This window comes from Nipponia nippon, unplaced genomic scaffold, assembly GCF_047370975.1.
Source record: "Nipponia nippon isolate SJK-2023a ecotype South Korea unplaced genomic scaffold, ASM4737097v1 scaffold_9, whole genome shotgun sequence".
NCBI lineage: Eukaryota > Metazoa > Chordata > Aves > Pelecaniformes > Threskiornithidae > Nipponia > Nipponia nippon.
This window is the reverse complement of record NW_028262413.1, coordinates 16,025,414-16,043,223: the sequence shown is the minus strand read 5'-3', so window position 1 is coordinate 16,043,223 and position 17,810 is coordinate 16,025,414. Positions and strand designations below refer to the sequence as shown.

Here is a 17,810-nt window from a genome sequence, read left to right as displayed (position 1 = left end):
ACAAGTCTTCTGAGGAGCGTCTGAGGGAGCTGGGGTTGTTTAGCCTGGACAAGAGGAGGTTGAGGGGAGACCTTATTGCTCTCTACAACTACCTGACAGGAGGTTGTAGTGAGGTGGGGGTCAGTCTCTTCTCCCAAGTAACAAGCGATAGGACAAGAGGAAACGGGCTCAAGTTGCACCAGGGGAGGTTTACATTGGATATTAGGAAACATTTCTTCACCAAAAGGGTAGTTAGGCATCGGAACAGGCTGCCCAGGGAAGTGGTTGAGTCCCCATCCCTGGAGGTATTTAGGAGACCGGTAGATGTGGTGCTTAGGGACATGGTTTAGTGGTGGACTTGGCAGTGCTAGGTTAATGGTTGGACTTGATGATCCTAAAGGTCTTTTCCAACCTAAACGATTCTATGATTCTATGATTCTATGAAATATATTTAGAACAAGAGCTGTCTGGGTGTAAGTTCAATGGGTCACTGTGCTGTGTATTTCCTTAGCAGATTGTCACTGGTATTTCCATTCTCTGAAGTCAAACTTTACTCCTCCCCAAAGAATTACAGAAGCAGCTAGGTATAGTTGCGTTTGAGATCATGAGGGGGACGGGACGGACACCAAAAACTGCAGGGCCTCTTTTTTAATGGACCAGAAATCCCACATGCATGCATTAAACCCACGCAGACAAAAAACCCAGGATGCCGGCTTCTTACTCATTGGTGCTCACGTATGATCAGACAAAGTGCCGGCAGATCAAGTTTCTACCAGACATCCTTCCCTCAGAAGAAAATCTTATTGTGGCCTATTTCTTTCCTGCTCCATGCTACGATCTAAGAATGCAGCTTTTCTTGCAAGTGAGGACGACTAAGAGAGTATGGGGCAGGATGCATTTTAAAATTTTATTTATAATACTTTCTATAAGGCTTTTTTCTGCACTGCCATTCCAGACTTAGGCGTTTACACTTCTAGGGCAGATCCAAATACTTCTTAGTCTCCGGGTGTGTGTAAGCGTGCTAAAAACATTGAAGCTGGTGGGAGGCATCAGCAGTTATCTAATATAAACTTTCATGGGGCTATAGTTATACTAGATGTAACAGAAATGTACAGCAAATGTTGTTGGTGTCTCTATCACCACACCTAAACAAGAGATGGGATTTGTATCACCAAAGTCGTATAAAAATAAAAAGAAGAAACCACATCCCTGAGAAACCTGAGAAGCCCCAAAGAAAACCCACACCCTTGTTCGGCAATTTTTGAATTCCCAGGGTTTGTGCGTAACGAACACGCAACTGGCAGGTCCAAGGTCAAGCTAGGAAGTCTATCCGCAAGTCAAGGCCAGGTCCAGTGACTGCCAGGCAGGGCCATGGCAACACGGCAGGCTGAGAACCCAGTCAGATCTAAACCTAAATGATTCTCCGATTCTATGATTCTAATATTATGCATGAAACTACATTCACTGCCTGCATAAAAGAGGTTTGTGGCCACACAACTGTACATACCCATCGCCATATGAGCCCCTAGAGCACAGGCACTGGTCTGCAACCAGTCACCTGTCTAATACCAGAAAAGAAAAATGTAAAGATTGCTGAATCCTGGAGGCAAAGTCCCATTGAAATAAGAGCAGCTAAGTCAGAGAAAAAGAACATACTTGCCAATTTTCAGGGCCTCTTCCTTACCTGTAAGTAACAGAGACTTTGTTTTTCTTTCTCCCATGAAAGACAGGAATTCAAGCCATAAGTGCTTCTCCTGCCATTTGGACAAGGCACCGAGTCTGACTTGACTCAGAGGGAAGTGTCGGATGCTCAGTCATCCAGCATCTATTTTCCTAGACATCTCCAGTCCAAGTACCACTGCTTTCCTCGCTCAGCCTAGCAAACCTGACAAGACCACAGCCCAGAGCAGTCTGGCTGTGAAAGAGAAGCTGCTGAAGTCATTAGGACGTCATTTATTTTCTGAATATACCTACCTGTGTATTACTCTTTTTTTCAGTGTTTTTCAGTGGCAGCTACCAAGCAAGGGAATAAGGGAGGAAAGAGGGAGAAAGGGGAGCTCAGTTATTGTGGTGTCAGCCAAGTAAAAATTTTGGGATGATTGCAGTACTCACTACGACAGAGTAGTAGTGGTAGAGAAGAGTAGTGTGTGGTAAAACCCTGTGGGAAGAAACCTCATAGCCAGCCCCATCTGTCGTCATATTGGTTACAGTGTTTCTCCCAGGGCCATCTCCCTGGACTTTTATAATCCTCCAGCTGATGGTGCACCTTTTTTTTCAGGCTCTCCTTGGGGAGCCATAACCAAGAGAGCAGCCTTACAGTCTGTGTCCTTTAGCGTCTCCTTCCATTTGCAACCTCCGGTGCTGTTCAGATCTTACAGTTTTGGCCAAGGCTCGTGTTTATTTATTTTTTCCCCCTGTGTTTTTGGCAAGGCCCTTCTCTTCACATAAGTGGCTGTGATGCTGTTTCAGTGTGTGATTGAAATTGCATGCTTTAGTGTATAAATCAGCTAGATGAGGAAGAAAATGTGTACAGGGAGATTTCTTCTGTGGCACTATCATATGATAGGCATATGAAATGAGTGTGACAGAGGGAGAGCACATCTTCCAGAGCTTTAGATCTCAGCCCATAAGGATGGCAAAGTGCTCATGCTTATGCTTCAACAGAGGGTTACAGCAAATCCTGTGTTTCAACAATCAAATTTCATTGAATCATAGAATGGTTTGTGTTGGAAGGGACCTTTAAAGATCATCTAAGTCCAACCCCCCTGCCATAGGCAGGGACATCTTTCACTAGATAAGGTTGCTTAAAGCCCTATCCAACCTGACTTCAAAAACTTCCAATGATTGGGCATCCACAGCTTCTCTGGGAAACCTGTTCCAGTGCCTCACCACCCTCATAGTAAGAAATGTCTTTTATCCTTACTAGAAAAAAAATTGATTTTTTTGCTACATAAAATTTTGTATTAGTCATCTCTGCGTGAGCAGGGTAGCCCTTCAGTGGACTGATTAAAGCACATGAGCTTTTGTACTGTGTAGCACCCAAGCAAGTAGTGTGGCTGACATTTACATATAGTCCTACTGACTAGCGACTATAGAAACTGTATAGGAAGAGAAGCTCTGGCACCTGGCCCATGAGCGCACGCTGACAGAAGGAAGATGCTGGGATCTTGGGTGCACCCACACAAGGCTTAGGCAGCTGAAGGGCAGCTGTCTTACAACTCCCATCACCCATGGGACATGTGACATCTGGGTCCTCTCTGGGCCCTGGTCCAACTTGTCTGTGAGCCACTTGAGGCAGCAAAGGGCAGAGGGTGGCAGACTGAATGGGGCATACTCTACTGAGCTCACCCGTACTGCAGGGGATGTGGTCTAAGCTTTGAGATGCTGGGGTCAGTCACTCTACAAATCTGGGAGTTAAACAACTTGAAAACTTCCTTGTCTAACACTTAAGCCAGAAGGTTCACTGCAGGTGGTGGCCAAAGAGGCCCATGCTCAGCCTACATTGAACTGCCTGGCATCCAAGCCCTGTAAAGTAACCCCGTGCAAAACATTGGAAATTGTTTGTGACCCATAAAAAAAATCCTTTTCTCTCCTCTCTTTGCCCAGTATCATTCTGAACCCTATCGCCAGACATCTGTTGGTACATATCAAAGTAAGAATTCCCTCACTGTGAGAGCACTGCAAAACTGAACTATATCACATGGATATTGGGAGACATCTGTAATGTAGCCATGTCTTCTGATGCTGTGCAAGAAGGAATGAAATTGCCATGTGAATGTAAAGGGAATCAGATCTCAGGAGGACGGCAGTCATAAAACAAACTCATGGTTGTTGCTATAAGGCCTCCCTGAGAGCTGATGCTGAATTAAAAAGGACGTTTTTTCCAGGTAAGATCAGCAAAGATTTTTCACTGTTCTAACCAGAACTGCCCCCCTGAGCTCGTGTTTCTCTCTGTAACAAACTCCCAGGGTAGCTCATGTCCTTTATTCACCATTTCTGGCAGTACAGCTGATGCCTGCTGGTGCTTCTGAAATGGTATCCCAGCAGTCAGGCAGGGTTAGTTTCTATAGTGACTGGAGATTAAAGAACTAAGCTTTAATCTGAATGTAATTTATCAGTCCATTACATTCAATTCACCTGGTTATTTCATGTCCGTCTTCAGCCTGCTACTTGGTTTCTTCCCAGCAACTCCCTATTGAAAGAGCAAAAATTATACAAGGAGAGGACCAAAAAAAAAAACCCCAAACATATGGAGGCACAATGGTTCATATCTACAAGGCTGGGGACTCTCATCTTATTGAAGGGCCTGGCTAACAAACCAAGGGTGGCATCATAAGAACTGACCAGGGTAGTGTAAGTAATGTTTTGAGGAAGGCATAGAAAGGTAAATCTAATCAGTCCACAAGCTGGTTTTTTTTCCCCCACAGGAATCAAAATCAATTAATAGAAGCACAAAGAGACCCTCCCCAGTTTCAGCCCCATGCAAGCTATTTGCTCTGGTGGTTTAGCCCAGCTTTCATCCTCCTACGTTCTACTTAGACCCACAGTCTGTCACAGGACTTTCCTGTGCAAATGAGCATTAAGAGCTGTGCTGAATGCTGCCAGCTCAGAAAAATAACTGCTGTGCTTATTTTGCATTCACTTTGCACTGGCACAAGCCACTGTGTTGGACAGAGACCAGTGAGGCCCAAAATGTTTTCTCCTGTGCAAGGAGTGAACTGATTTTAAGTTGGCACGTTGATCACCTGAAACTCTAGAGCTCTATTACGCTGATAGCTCAGATAAGTGTCCAAAACAAAAGTCTCTGTAATAAGTGTTGGCTCCTGTCCATAGATACATGTAGGTCCACAGATCTGGATCGTGCATGCACAAAAACATTGTGCTGTCTGGCTTTCAAATATACTGAGCTCCTTTGGCTTCAGTTGTTCTGAAAAAACAGAGAAGATGCTACAAAGCTATGATATAAAAGCCATTCCTTGAATATCTATTTATAGATTTGCAATGTTCCCCTCTTTGAATTAGTGAATATAAAATATTTTTTGAAAATTAATTACACAGTGGAAGATCAAATATGTAGAAATACATTGCAGAAAGTCCTATTAGGAAGTATATAAAGAAGGAATATAATTAATAAGCCAAAACATCAATACCCAGTACCTGCAGAGAGGAATAATTGTATTCTAATAACTTCCTTGGCCACCTGGTTCGTCACTTCTGTGTGTTGCCTAAAACCACAGATTTCTTGTGAACTTTTGAATCTGATATTAATCATGTTGTAGTTATTAGACTTACGTGTTTAAAGCCAAATTTATTGTCAACTGGAGATCTAACGCTAACAATTTGTTACTTACTTGGATATTTGTTATTAATAAAAATGAAAAAATTGAATTAATAAATATTTTGAATATAAATGCCACCATGTATGCTGTTGGTTACATTGTATACGCTCGGAAGTTAGCCAGTGACATTTGGCCGGCCAGGTTCACTTGCTGCTTTTGGTCAGTCTCACTTTCTGTTCTCATGTGCTGACACAAGATCCCAGTGCTTGGTTATTCAGCTTTGAAAAGGAGGAGAGGTGAAAAATGGTTTAGAGACAAATTTTAAAAGATGTCTTACTAGTTCTGCAAAATGTTATTTAGGAGATAGGGGAAGGAACAAAGTTCCCGTCAGCTTTAAATAAACTCTCCTCTTTTCCTAGATCCTGCAAATCATGCAACGCCCTGCCAGACCTGAGATGACCCGTTGTTTATGAAAAGGCATCAGGCTTATTTGACTACCGAAGCATCAGAGAAGGAAGGCGGTAAGGAGGGAGAGGCCCTTGACAGATGATACATCCATCACACTCCTCACGCCTCACCGGAGCTCTATGTCAGTGGTGCATATTCGCTTTAGTAGGCAAAGATTCACCATCTCTTATTTCCTGCCTTTAGGTTTCTTGGCGTGTCAGGATCCATGTCCTCTCTGCACACCCTGTGACTGTAACTGCAAGTGGCAGTGCTTGAATTCAGCATGCATACAGCGCTGGCCTTCCCTGTACACCCCGATGTGTCATAGCCAGGCTCTGCTCTAGCGTCAGGACACACTAGAGTGTGACCTGGGGGAGGGTCGGGGAGAGAAGAGGAAAGATAGCTGGGGGTGGTGAGGAAGGGATTTGAGTGGGAAAGATATTGACTGGTGTTCATTAATTCTTGGGCTTTATGTGAAAAAACGTAAGAAGTAATGAGCACTGGTTTGAAATAAAAGTCAAGTTGTATAAATTCCAACTTTTTTGTGGCTAAGTACATTAATCGCATCAGACAAATACAGATCAAGGCAAATTTTTCATCAAATTAGCTTCCAGAAAGGGTGCAGCCTTCTAAAAATAAACACAGTCACCCTAGATAACATTGCCGTTCAGATGAAGAAAGATGGTCAGGTCAACTGAAGCAGTGTCTTTGAGATCCTGGTCTTTGGTGTCTTCTCAGAGCACTTCATCTGACTCACTGTTAGATGACAATGATGGTGAAAAACGAGAAGCAGCTGATCAAGGAACCCTTCTGAAATATGTACAATACAGTTTGATTATTCTGAAGGTTTCTGTATGGTCATCACAACCCTAAGCACTATTCCATATGGCAAACCAGAGGTCACAAACCAATTTGCAACCTGATACCATCTATGAATCCTTCCTAGAGCATATTGTTACACAGAGACCTCAGTGACTGCCACCCATCACAGACTTCAAATGGGGGTTCAAATAACCATGTTGTCAGGATTGAAGGAGCAATGAAACACCTGCAGTGAGGTACCTGGGGCAGCAGAAGTCACTGCTCAAGGCAAACAGCCACACAGTGGAGCTCGGGCATGGCAAACCTGTTCCATATGAGGCCTCTCCCTGGCAATGGCTACAAAACCAGGGCCTGAAGTTGGGTATATGGGAGAAGGAACAAGAGAGTAGAGGAAAAAAACATTTCGTAAAGGTGCTAGGAGTGGGGCCAAAGACCTGTTGTCTACAGTTCTGGGTGCTGGAAAGATGCTTAGAAATGACGAGCAATCCAAGTGTTTATTTGCACCACGGCGGTCATTAACGCGGGGCCCTGCGCCCCGCTCTGTGGCCGGCCAGCGCCTCTGCGTCCGCCAAGCAACCAACCTGCCGGCCGGCGGAGCAGCCGGCCCGGGCGGGCTCCCCCAGGGCCCCGGAGCCTTCCCGGAGGCCGAGTCCGGTGGAGGGGACTCCGGCTGCCGGGGCTCCCGGCTCCTGGTAAGGGGCACGATAGGAACCTCAGCGTTTCCCCGGGGAAGGGCTCGGTGAGCGGCTGCCGCGGGGCTGCCCGTGCAGAAGGCGGGCCGCGGCCTGCTCGCTAACGAGCGCCTCCCTGCAGGCCGCGGGCGGGTCGCGCCGCGCCGCTCCGCGCCAGCAGTGGCCCGGGCTGGGCAGGGCCCGGACCCGGCAGGGCGGGCCCCGCCACCCCTCGCAGGGCTCGGCCAGGACGGAGCGGCGCGGGCGGGCGGAGGCCCCGGCCCCGGCCCCGGCCCCGGCCCGCACCTGACGGCCGGCAGCGACCGCCCGAGGGCGGAGCACGGCGGGGGCGTAGCCTCGAGGCGCGGGGAGGTGCCGGGAGTGGGCGTGATCTCTCTCCCCGCCCCCGCCGGCTGACGTCGCGCGCGCGCCCCGCCCCGCCCTTCGAGGCTGCGCGCTGACGTCGCGCGCGGCCGGGGCGAGCGGTCTGGCGGCGCGCGCGGGGATGGAGCAGCCTCCGGCGGCGCACTCGGGGCGGCTCCGCTCGGCCGGTGAGTGACCCCCGGCCCCGGGCCCGGCCCCCGGGCGGCGGAGGAGGGCCGCCCCTCCCGGCCCCGCGGCACGTGGGCAGCGCGGCCGGCGCTGAGGGGACCCCCGCGGGCCGGGCCGGGGCTGAGCTGGGGCTGAGCTGGGGCTGAGCTGGCGCTGAAGGGGACCCCCCGCGGGCGGCCTCACCCGCTTCCAGACCTGTTGTTCGGCCGCGCTTTCCCGCCGCGCCCCCGCCGCCGCCCCGTTTTTCTGTGGCCGGTTCGGAGCCCCCCCCGGGAGGCGGCCGCGGCCCAGCCGCCTCGGGGCCGCCCGCCCCGGTCACCCCATTCCGCCCCGTCGGGGCTCGCGGGCCTCGTTGCCGGGTCCGGCGGGGCGGGGGCGAGGCGGCGGGCCGGGGGCGCAGGTGCAGCCCGGCGGGGGCGGCCGCCTCCCGCGGCGCGGGCGGAGGGCGGGAGCGCCGCCTTCTCGCTGTCGCCCGCCGCCGGCCTGCGCGGAGGCGCTGCCGGACCCGGTGGAAGGCGTGAAGCCTTCGCAGCCGCCGGGGAGGCAGCGGGGCCCGGTACGTGCGTGCAGAAATGTCTGCGAAGGCGCTGCCGGTGCGTGGGTTCTTTGTTTTGGAGGGGTCGGCTGCGTCTGACCTTGCTGATTTTGAAGATAGCTGAAGTTTGGGTGTATTCTTCACCTGTTCCTCCCCGCTTTAGCTGTCTTTTTTATGAGATTATGAAGATACTGATTGTTTCATTGTGCTGACATGTAAGTGAGCTCAAATTCTGCTGTTCTAAAAACGAGTTTTCAGAGACAGGCCTTTACAGTAGAGGGCTTCAGATGTAAAGCGGTGCCTTCTGAGCTTTACAAGGACCAACCGTCATGAGGCTTAGAACCAAAACTACCTGTCAGCTTAACTTGCGTGTACAGCTGCTATCGATGATACCAGAAATACCTAGTGCGCGTTAGTAACAAATACTGTGGCCAACAAAGCACATATAGTGGGTTGAGGCATCACTTTTGCTACAAGATTCTATCAGTGAGGAAACTTAAGGAGGCTTCTTGGTGGGCAGAAGGTGTAGAGGTATGAACTGAAGGTATAAAGATCTCAGTGGAGGAGTAGAGTAACATAACTACCACTGCATCAGAAACGGTGTCTGTCAGCCACAAACCTTAAAATCAAATGTTCTGCAGGGTGGAAGCCCTTAGTAACACACATCTGAAGTAGTAATGCCCTGAACCTGAGCCAGTGCAGGAGGGTCCTCCTGAGTTTGGGGAGCAAGTGGCGCTGCCCATGCTGCTCATTGCTGCTCCTGTCTTAAGCAGGATTAATATGTTGCGGATAGCTTCGTGTTTAGTCAACAGGATGATGCTTCTCGCAGGGTAGATTATTTTTCCATCTGGAAGTGTCTGGAGGTGAGGAAAGCCAGGTGTGCTAGCTGGGAGCATTGTTCCTCTCTCAGCGCTGGGGGACCCTCTCCCCTCTCTTGTGTGGGGACAGTGGGCTTCCTCGCCCCCCCCCCCCCCGGCTTGCAGGACTTGCACTGCTCAGTGACCTCCACAGCCTCACAGGGTTCCTGTGCCAAATGGACAAGTTTACTGGAGCTTTGTATCCACTGTGTCCAGTTCAGCTGCCTGAGAAACCCACTCAACCAATCTGGAAGTCATTCAATATATGGAAGCAAACTGAAGACAGAGCAAGATCTACTTGGTGTAGATTTTGTGTTAGATATAAATTGGGACTTCAGGCTTTCATGCCATTAAAAAAAAAAAAGTTTTTTGCCATTAAAAAGCTTGGGCTTCCCCCCTCCATGTACCACATAAAAGTTGCTGGGTTGTTTTTTTTAAGCAGCTCTCTGGCATGGTTTGGGCTCTCTCACATCTTATTTAATCATAGCTAAAGATCCAGTAATTAAAAGCTGCATCTAATTCAGATACAAAATAGAAATCATTGAAAGACTACAGTTTTTTTCTGTGTGTTTAAAGAGGCACTTTCTTTAGGAAATGGGTTATATCTAGCAAGTCAGCTCCTGTTCTAGTCCGGTGAATGGTTTGGTGTCTGTCTGTAAGCTGCTGGCATTTGCATTGAGCAGGCTGCTATGGCTTGCACTGGAGTTAGGCAAGCCTTGTATTAGTATCTTGTCTGGTCTTTCAGAGAATTGTTTTTGAACCATTCAAAAATAATTGGTGTGATAATATCTTGGGCTGGGTTTCTAGGAATTTTTGCTTAGAGGTCTGGGGGAGGAGTCTTCTCTCCCCACTCACTTCTCCAGTGTGTCTTCCCAACGTGGTGTGTTCTCAGCCAGTTTCATAGCTGTTGTCTTCTAATGAAAGCTGGGCTTTGGGAACTGGAATCACTGAGTTTAAGCTGTTGCTCAGGCGAGCTGGCTGAGTGGCTTCCCCTTGATGGACTTGAAGTCTCCTCACCTCTGAAATATGGCTAGTGGTTCTCCCTTATGTCTGTCCTCTAAGGCATTGTGAAAGCTGATTAATGCAGTGTGCGTGGATATTGCTTAACAAAATGGTACTTAGGGAGAAGATAGTACCCTCTTGATGAGCATATGCGTTTCTTTAGAACTAATAGGGGACTCATGTTAACTCTCCAGGGCGAGAGAGAGGGTGGTATTTCAGTATTAACAGTGAGACTTGTTAAAGTGGTTTAACCAGCTCTAGGTGGCCCTGCTTGAGCAGGGGGGTTGGACTAGATGACCTCCAGAGGTCCCTTCCGACCTCAACCAATCTGTGATTCTGTGCACTTGGCACAATGTTTAATAGTGGATAAACCAGCATCTTCGGAAAAAGATATGTGAATGAAGTGCAATGGGAAGGTGGCAGGCTAGACGTGATTTGTCAGCGCTGCTAGAAAGTGGGTAGCCTGCTATGATTTAAATACTTAAATTAAAATTCTAAAACCCCTAAACAGTCGAGACGCTGGGTGTTGTCACAGCACCGTGAGCTGATTCTTTAAGCTTGAATATAAGCTCCAAATTCTTAAAATTGTTCCTCTGGCCAAGCGTGTTAAAATGGTCACAGAAGAAAAAGGAAAGAAGGAGGAAACAAGCGATTGTATGGAGTTAAATGTATTTTTTTCAAAATGAAATCTCTTCATACTTTCAGAAGCATTTTACGATAACGCAAGACTAGCTGACCTTTTTTTATTTGTAAAGAAGAATCCTGCTGTTGTACCAAAAGTAAAAAACTTGTATCACAATAACATTGAACAGCTTTGATTTGGAACCTAGATCTGCCATACTGTGTAAAATGCAAACACAGAATAGAACCTCCCTGCCCCGAAGAGTTTACATTTTATTAACTTAAATCCAAATTAGACAAGTTCAGAAGTACGCTAACACTCCTAAATGTTTATGCTGTGAAGGAGCTCCCCTCGTATGTACCTTATATCCATGCTGTGCTGGACTTCCATCACTCTGTGTTGGTCCTTGTTTTGGACAGCAGCATAAGTCTTTAATCTGACACTGGTCACACAAGCATTCCTGTGTCAAAATGTGCAGTGAACACCAAGGCATTTAATGAGCTGGGAAGTTTTGTCTGAAACAAGGCACACTGTTATGATCAAACATTATCTGAATGCTTAGAGAATTTGTCTCCTTGAGATAATGTATTAGGTTAAAGTACTCAGAATATGAGGTAACTTCAGAGGCTGCTGCTGATTTTAAATACATTAAAGCTAGCAGAAACCCAATATTTCAAATAAGAGTTAATTCTTTTCTCTGAAGGAGACTCTGAATCTGTGTTTCATTGCTTATCAGATGTTAATGGTGTTTCTTACTATGCTTGTTAATTTTGACAGGTCTTTCTCCTCTACAAAGAAGCTTTGTTGCCAAGATTTACTCTGAAAATGACCTACACTACTGACTGCAGCTGTCTGCAAATGTAGAAGCTGATAAATTGTATCTCCTTCCCTCCCCTGACTTTCCTGTTTCCTGTGGAATTTATACTTCTAAGTATTTTTAAAATTAGACCTCTGTTGAAGACATTTGGATTACAACTGTGAGCATATCTATGCAAAGAGACGAGCTAGCCTGAGCAATTTTGAGGTATGTATGCCTACTATGACTTACAACAAATGGGACGAAAAGGCCATCTGATTATAGGGTGAAGAGAACTCTGGGCATACATTTTCTAGGTTCAGATTGATCTGCACCATTATTCATGGTTTTAGCAATGGAATATACATATGCACAGCGAGACTGTACGAGCACCAGAATATCCAGCTGGCATTGTGCTGAGGGTGACTTTGAGCCGGGTGTAGGAATATTCAAACGATTCTTTTCAGAAGAGCTTGTGCTGTATGACCTGAGCCTTCACTGCTCACCCATTCAGTTCTTAAATGCCACCAAGGTCTGTAGAGATTTTCTTCTTCCAAGCATTTGACAGACATTAAGTAGTCGTTGAAGTGCACCTGGGAGGCAATGGTGGTTTCTCTATTAGGTTAGATAGAGCATTTAGATGAAGTTAGAAGATACCTGCCTTGAGTTGGAAAGATTCTTCAACGAAGGCTAGAAAAGAAGTAGGTCTTGCTTGCCTTCCTATGCACAGGTCATAGCGCAGCGGTCTCTTTCCTCACAGAAAGCAGCAGTCTCATAGGGCCATCTGCCTGTAACGTACAAGTCTAGCAGAGCTGGGTGGCTTTGCTTTGTGACTGTGCAGCTTTGTCCCACCCAGGTAACAGAAGATGGAGAACCTTAGCTGTTTAAGAAGCACAGAAATTCACCAGCTTGCACAGCTGTATTTTACCTTAAGGCTTTTAGCTGTACTTTCATTTGAATTCTAAACCTGGAATGAGGAAGTCAGCTAACTTCCTCTGTATGGGCTTAGAAGAGGCCAGTGTGCACTGATAACATCTGTTGACTCTCCTTTTGTAAACTACTTGGACATGGTTATCTTTTCTATGATGTAGGTGTTCATGCTAACACTCCAGGGCAGTGGCAGTCTTATCAATTAATTGTGCGTTACAGCGAAAGGTAGCCAAACACATCTCTGTCTTCCAGAAGAGGCTGATTATTCATTAGTCTTTTCTTTTTTTTTCCAAAAGAAAAACTGATGTGCTGAAAGTAGATACCTGACTGAATCATTCAGCATGTTACATTGCTGTACAGTATGTATTTAGCAGACACACTTTTCTTCAGAGCTTTTATTCATGAGCTCCAGTGATCCAGTCTGAGACGATACTGGAGGGACACAGATCTAATGTACATACCTGTCTGGCTTAATAGCCTGATGTTGTTGTTCCTATAACAGGAAGGCAAAATTGACTGAGTCTGCAATGCTAGCGTAAACTTTAATTGGCAGTGAAGTGCTGTGGTTGAGAAGAGGATCCTTATTTGTACTGCAGTTATTCCTCCCGTCATTCCCCTACAAGCAGAGCTAGGATCCAGGGGTGATAGCGTGGTAAATTTCTCTATTACAAGTGGGCAGAGCTTAGTGCAGGAAACTTTAAACATGTTCCTCGGTCTAACCTGGGCATTGTTATTTGGCTGTGGTAGTATACTAAAATAGCATCGGGCAGAAAAGTATTTTTGTTTCCTGTGAACTGCTTTCATGAAAACTGGAGAAATGCACCAGCGCTTCAGGAGTGAAATGGTTTGCTGAGCTGCCCATTACGATCTTAGTGCATGTTTTAGATAGTGTACCAGGGATTTGGATTCTGTAACCAGCCTTTTTTCAGTCGTATATAAATAAGTTATGGTCTCTGTAATTCCATCAATTAAAATCAGTCCACATTTCCCCAAAAAGCTATGAAAATGGAACAATTCCTGCAGTAGCTCTGAAAACCTGTAAGAATACGTAGATTCCATGTATCCCTGACTGTATATCCCTGAGCAAGGTATTAATCTTTGTCCTTCTCTGTAAGATGGGGTTGATCTACCTTTGTAAAACATTGTTTCATGAAAGGCATTATTTAAGTGTTGTTTGCAATAACTGCAGTTTCATTATTATTCAAACTCACGTGACTAAAAGTGAATACTACTGTATGGAGTGGCAAAGAATTTGAGTATCAGATAAAATTTTCTTTTAGTATAAAGAAATGGTCTGAAAGGTGAGACTGTGTACATTGGAGAATGTTGCCCTGAAACCGCCCTACAAGATGTCTAAAAAGTTTCAAAGAAAGTTAAAGGGCACCGAGATGCTGAGACGGATGGTAGTGCCATTGATTCAACTTATGTGATGGCTTGTGATAAGAAGTTTTCAGATGCCTACTTACGGTTTCTTCAGAGATAAATTTGGCAAATTTCAGTATTTTCAGATTTGTGTGAGCTGGTTGGTCTCCCTTAACAAATTCCTTAGTGGCCTGTCTTTGTCCTGGAGTTGTTGGCAGTTATTTTCCTGGAAGCTAGTTGCCATGGTGATTATCCTGTTAGCAAATAAATGTGTTTTTCATGATCTCCAGGTGTACTATTTTGGAGCAAAAAGACTGTAGCCTTTTCTGGGATTGATAGAAGTACTACACCCATAGGGGGTCAGTGTTTGTAAGTCACTGCCTGTGGGAGAGTGCTGAACAAGCATCTTAGGCTTTAGTGGGTCGTAGTAGTAAGGTGTAATATGACTTGTCTGTAAGGAGCAGTGAGTGTGTGTTACCGTGAGTCTGAGGCAGAATAATGGTTAAAATTGGGGAAATGAAAAAAGAGTGACTTGTGGTCAGGATCTGTTATGACTGAACTTACCTGATTCCGGCCTGTAATAGTTGACTGACTAGTAAGGTGAAAGCATTATTGTTGGAAAACAGTCCCTTTGGGGTGTGTGGTGCTGTGATCCTTTGCCATGCCAGCTTTCAGTTGGTATAACCTCTGACTTCAGTCTTCAGCATTCCTGTTGGAGCTGTGGTGCTATTTGTGTTGCACCGCCGCTTGTTTTCAGCTCCTTAAAGCTGGGGCAGTGAGATGTGGTCCCAGCTGAGCCTGTCTGTGCCACTGCTATGGCATGGGAGCTGCAGCTTGCTGCGAAACCCCCATACATCAGTCTTCTCAAACTCTTCCAGAAGTAGGTCTCAAAAGTGGGATATGCCTGTGTCATTGCTAGGGGAAAGTGCAGGTTGATGTGGCTTGGTGGCAGTTGATTAACATTAAATTCTTTGCTGGGGAAGAACGGGATACGTGAGCCTTTTCTCAATGGGAAGAGCTTGGTTAGCTCACATTGAATACCTATGAGAAGTTTGACCGCTTGGTCTGCAGAGCATCCTAGGGTAGAGAAGTGAGGGCTTGTTGCGCGTGGTGGGGACGGGGGGGCTGTAACAGCTGCTGCTTGCTGGTTTGCGGAGCAATTTTCATGCTGGTCGTGCTTTCACTGGAGGTGTTCGTTTTTTGGATGGTTTGTTGTGCTGAAAGAGTAAATTTTGGTTCTGGTTTACCAAGTCCTTTAAATGCCTCAGGTGCAGTTCCAGTTTGTGGGAGAAGAAAAAAATCCAAAGTGGCTTTTGGTTTAGTGTTGGTTTAACTCTTTGAGTGTCTCAAGTTTACATCTCTAAAAATAGTCTGCTTTAGTTGAGACAGTCTGAGAAAACAACATTTTTTTTTTTAAAGCAAAATTTATGTGTCACAGATGACACTCACAGAGTCCCTTGAGTGTTTAGGATCAGCTCGGATTTAACCCTGGCGCCCAAAAGATGCCAGTTCCAACTACTAAACTCTACTAGCTTTGTGAACTCCTCTGGCTTCCTAAAGAAACGTGCCCATTGAGGGTTCTTTCGTTTTGGCAGCTGTCACTTGCTGGGAATGCATCCATTTTCATGGTGCATTTCAAGAACTACTGACTTCAGTCCTCGTCTTCTGAAAACAGGCTCCCTCTACTCTTCTCTGAGTGTGCTGTGTGTATTCTCTAGTAAGCTTGCCCAAGGAAGCCTTCAAATATTAATGTAAACAGCAAATCCAACAAATTCCCGTTTAGAAAACAGTCAGATAAGTTTTTTGGTTGCTGCTAAAATAAGTGAAGAAATTGTTCTAGATTTTTTTGTGGCTTCCCCTGCTCTGGTTCCTAAGCTAGTTTTTCGTTTTAAAATTTAGATCACTTCAAAGAGCAGAGTTGGGGAATTGAGCAGACAAATAGCAGAACAGAGGGGATGGCAACCTGCAGTGGAGGATGACCAGGGGAGCAACAATCTTTTGCTTGTTGGCTGCTGCCAGTCTGGGCTCATTTGACTGTGCCCTAAGTTACCCTTCATCGGTAAATAGTTTAAAAAGAAACCCCAGGTAATAGGGTACTTCTAGGTCATTAATGGACAAGCATCTTTAATTGTGATGACACAGTTAATACGTGTCCTTATGGTTTAGTGATAAAACCTCACAACTGTGGATATTCAGGTATACAGGGAAATATTTTCATTCATTTTGTGGAAGTGTAAGCTTTTAACGAAGCATGCTTTTTATCCAAGAAGTAAAGTCTTTCTTCAGGTTTTTTAGATGGTTTTGCTGAAATAAAAGGTCGGACTGCAAACTTCTACCCAAAGGGAGACAAATAACCTATAATCCAATGACTTTAGCCATTTCTCGTTATTTTTGTGTGTGTTTTTGTGGAGATAACAGGAAATCAGCTGAAGGCTGTCTGGAGTTGAGTGTGAAGCTGTACCAACAGTGAATTTTGGCCTGGTCTTCTCAGACAGTCTCTGCTGGTCACAAAATAAAACAATACACTCGCACAGAGTGCTATAGGCACTGACAGTTGTGAAACTCAAAGGAGGATCTTTACCCCTTTAAACTGGCACTTAACTTTTTTTTAAAAAATGCTTATGTTTTAGCAAACTCTAGGAACTGGCAGTGACCCACTATTGCTGACTCACCTTTTTTATGCAAGGTTATTAAGGAAGTGCTAGAATAGCATGGGTTTTCTGTTCCATGGTCATGTTATATGAGAATTTGAAAAGATAAGCACGTGCTTCAAAAAGAAAACAAGTGTCACTATCTCTAACCTTGTTCAGTTGCTTTGAGGATGGCAGCTTTTAGATTGAGAAGCACTGTGCTCTGCTGACATCTGAGCCTCCACTCTTTATTCATGAGAAAGTCCAGCAGATGTATGTGATCGGTGCAGGAGCTGTAGCCTCACTTACTCCCTTGTTAGAAGACAACCAGCAATCATTTGTTGAACACTCCAGTTCAATGTTAGCTTCCTACTAGCTCTTGCAGATAATGATAAAAGATAGGATTATTGTTGGATGGCACCATTCTCGGGCTGGCAGAGTAATTTCATCTGCTGGTTGGTGGGTAATATAATTGGACTCTTCCAATACCTAAGCTAGTCTATATAGTTCTCTATAACACTGCAGTTCGTAGTGTGGTTATAACACACATGTCTATACATTAAACAGTACTAAAAAGAAGCTACTTGATTTCAAATGCCACCATAGGAACTCAGTACTGTCTTACATCCTGAGAAGTGTATTTTTGTCCTGTTAGAAAAGATGAAAGGGAATCGTTGGTTGGAGTGATGTTTCTCCATTTGGAGTAGTTTGCCAGATAGGGATCTGTTACTGATGAGATGGCATAAGAAAACTCATGAGTTGGAGGCATCCTTGTATTACAGGTTTCTTTTTTTTTTTTTTCCTTCCTCATGTGTTCATGTTGATTCACTGTCCGAGATGTTTTGTCACCATGCTTTGCTTCAGGATTGTGATCGAGTATAGCTGTTGGTCCTGTTTTCCATGACTGGATGATCTCAAGAGCAGATACCTGCAGTGTTCAGTGAGGCTGTAATTTAAAATAGCAGTTGATATGGCTGTCTCATGGAACAACATTCTCTACTCCATGCCTTTGGCACTTAATGTCATCATGCACCATCAAGTTCTGCTGATTTTTAATGCCTCAAGTAGCACTATGAAAGAAATCTGTAAAAAGTTCTGTAGCAAGGATCATAATAAATTGCAACTGAACTTATGCATGTCCTTTGGTGGCAGTGGAGAGTAATTCATAGGTATTTACCACCAATTTGGTGTGAAAAAATGGTATTTACTGAAACTGGCGCTTGCTGAACAAATTTGAACTTAAGTTTCAAAACAACTTCTTTCAAAACAGAAATGCTGGAGAAAGGAACCTATTGTGCAATAAAGGCAAAGATTACTAATTTATCT

General features: G+C 45.4%; 1 protein-coding gene across 6 annotated transcripts in view; it reads left to right on the top strand.

Moving 5' to 3' along the window:
* Window positions 1–17,810, top strand: part of TMCC1 (transmembrane and coiled-coil domain family 1) — a 211,400-nt gene that overhangs the window by 76,186 nt on the left and 117,404 nt on the right. For 4 of the 6 annotated variants that reach the window (XM_087745345.1, XM_087745340.1, XM_087745339.1 and 1 more), the window contains exons 1-2: window positions 7,619–7,749; window positions 11,544–11,790. The gene's annotated coding sequence lies outside the window, so the exon portion shown is untranslated. Of the gene's footprint in view, window positions 1–5,677; window positions 5,780–7,618; window positions 7,750–8,448; window positions 8,501–11,543; window positions 11,791–17,810 lie in introns of those variants that run through there. The other 2 variants (XM_087745337.1, XM_087745338.1) reach the window with 2 other exon arrangements.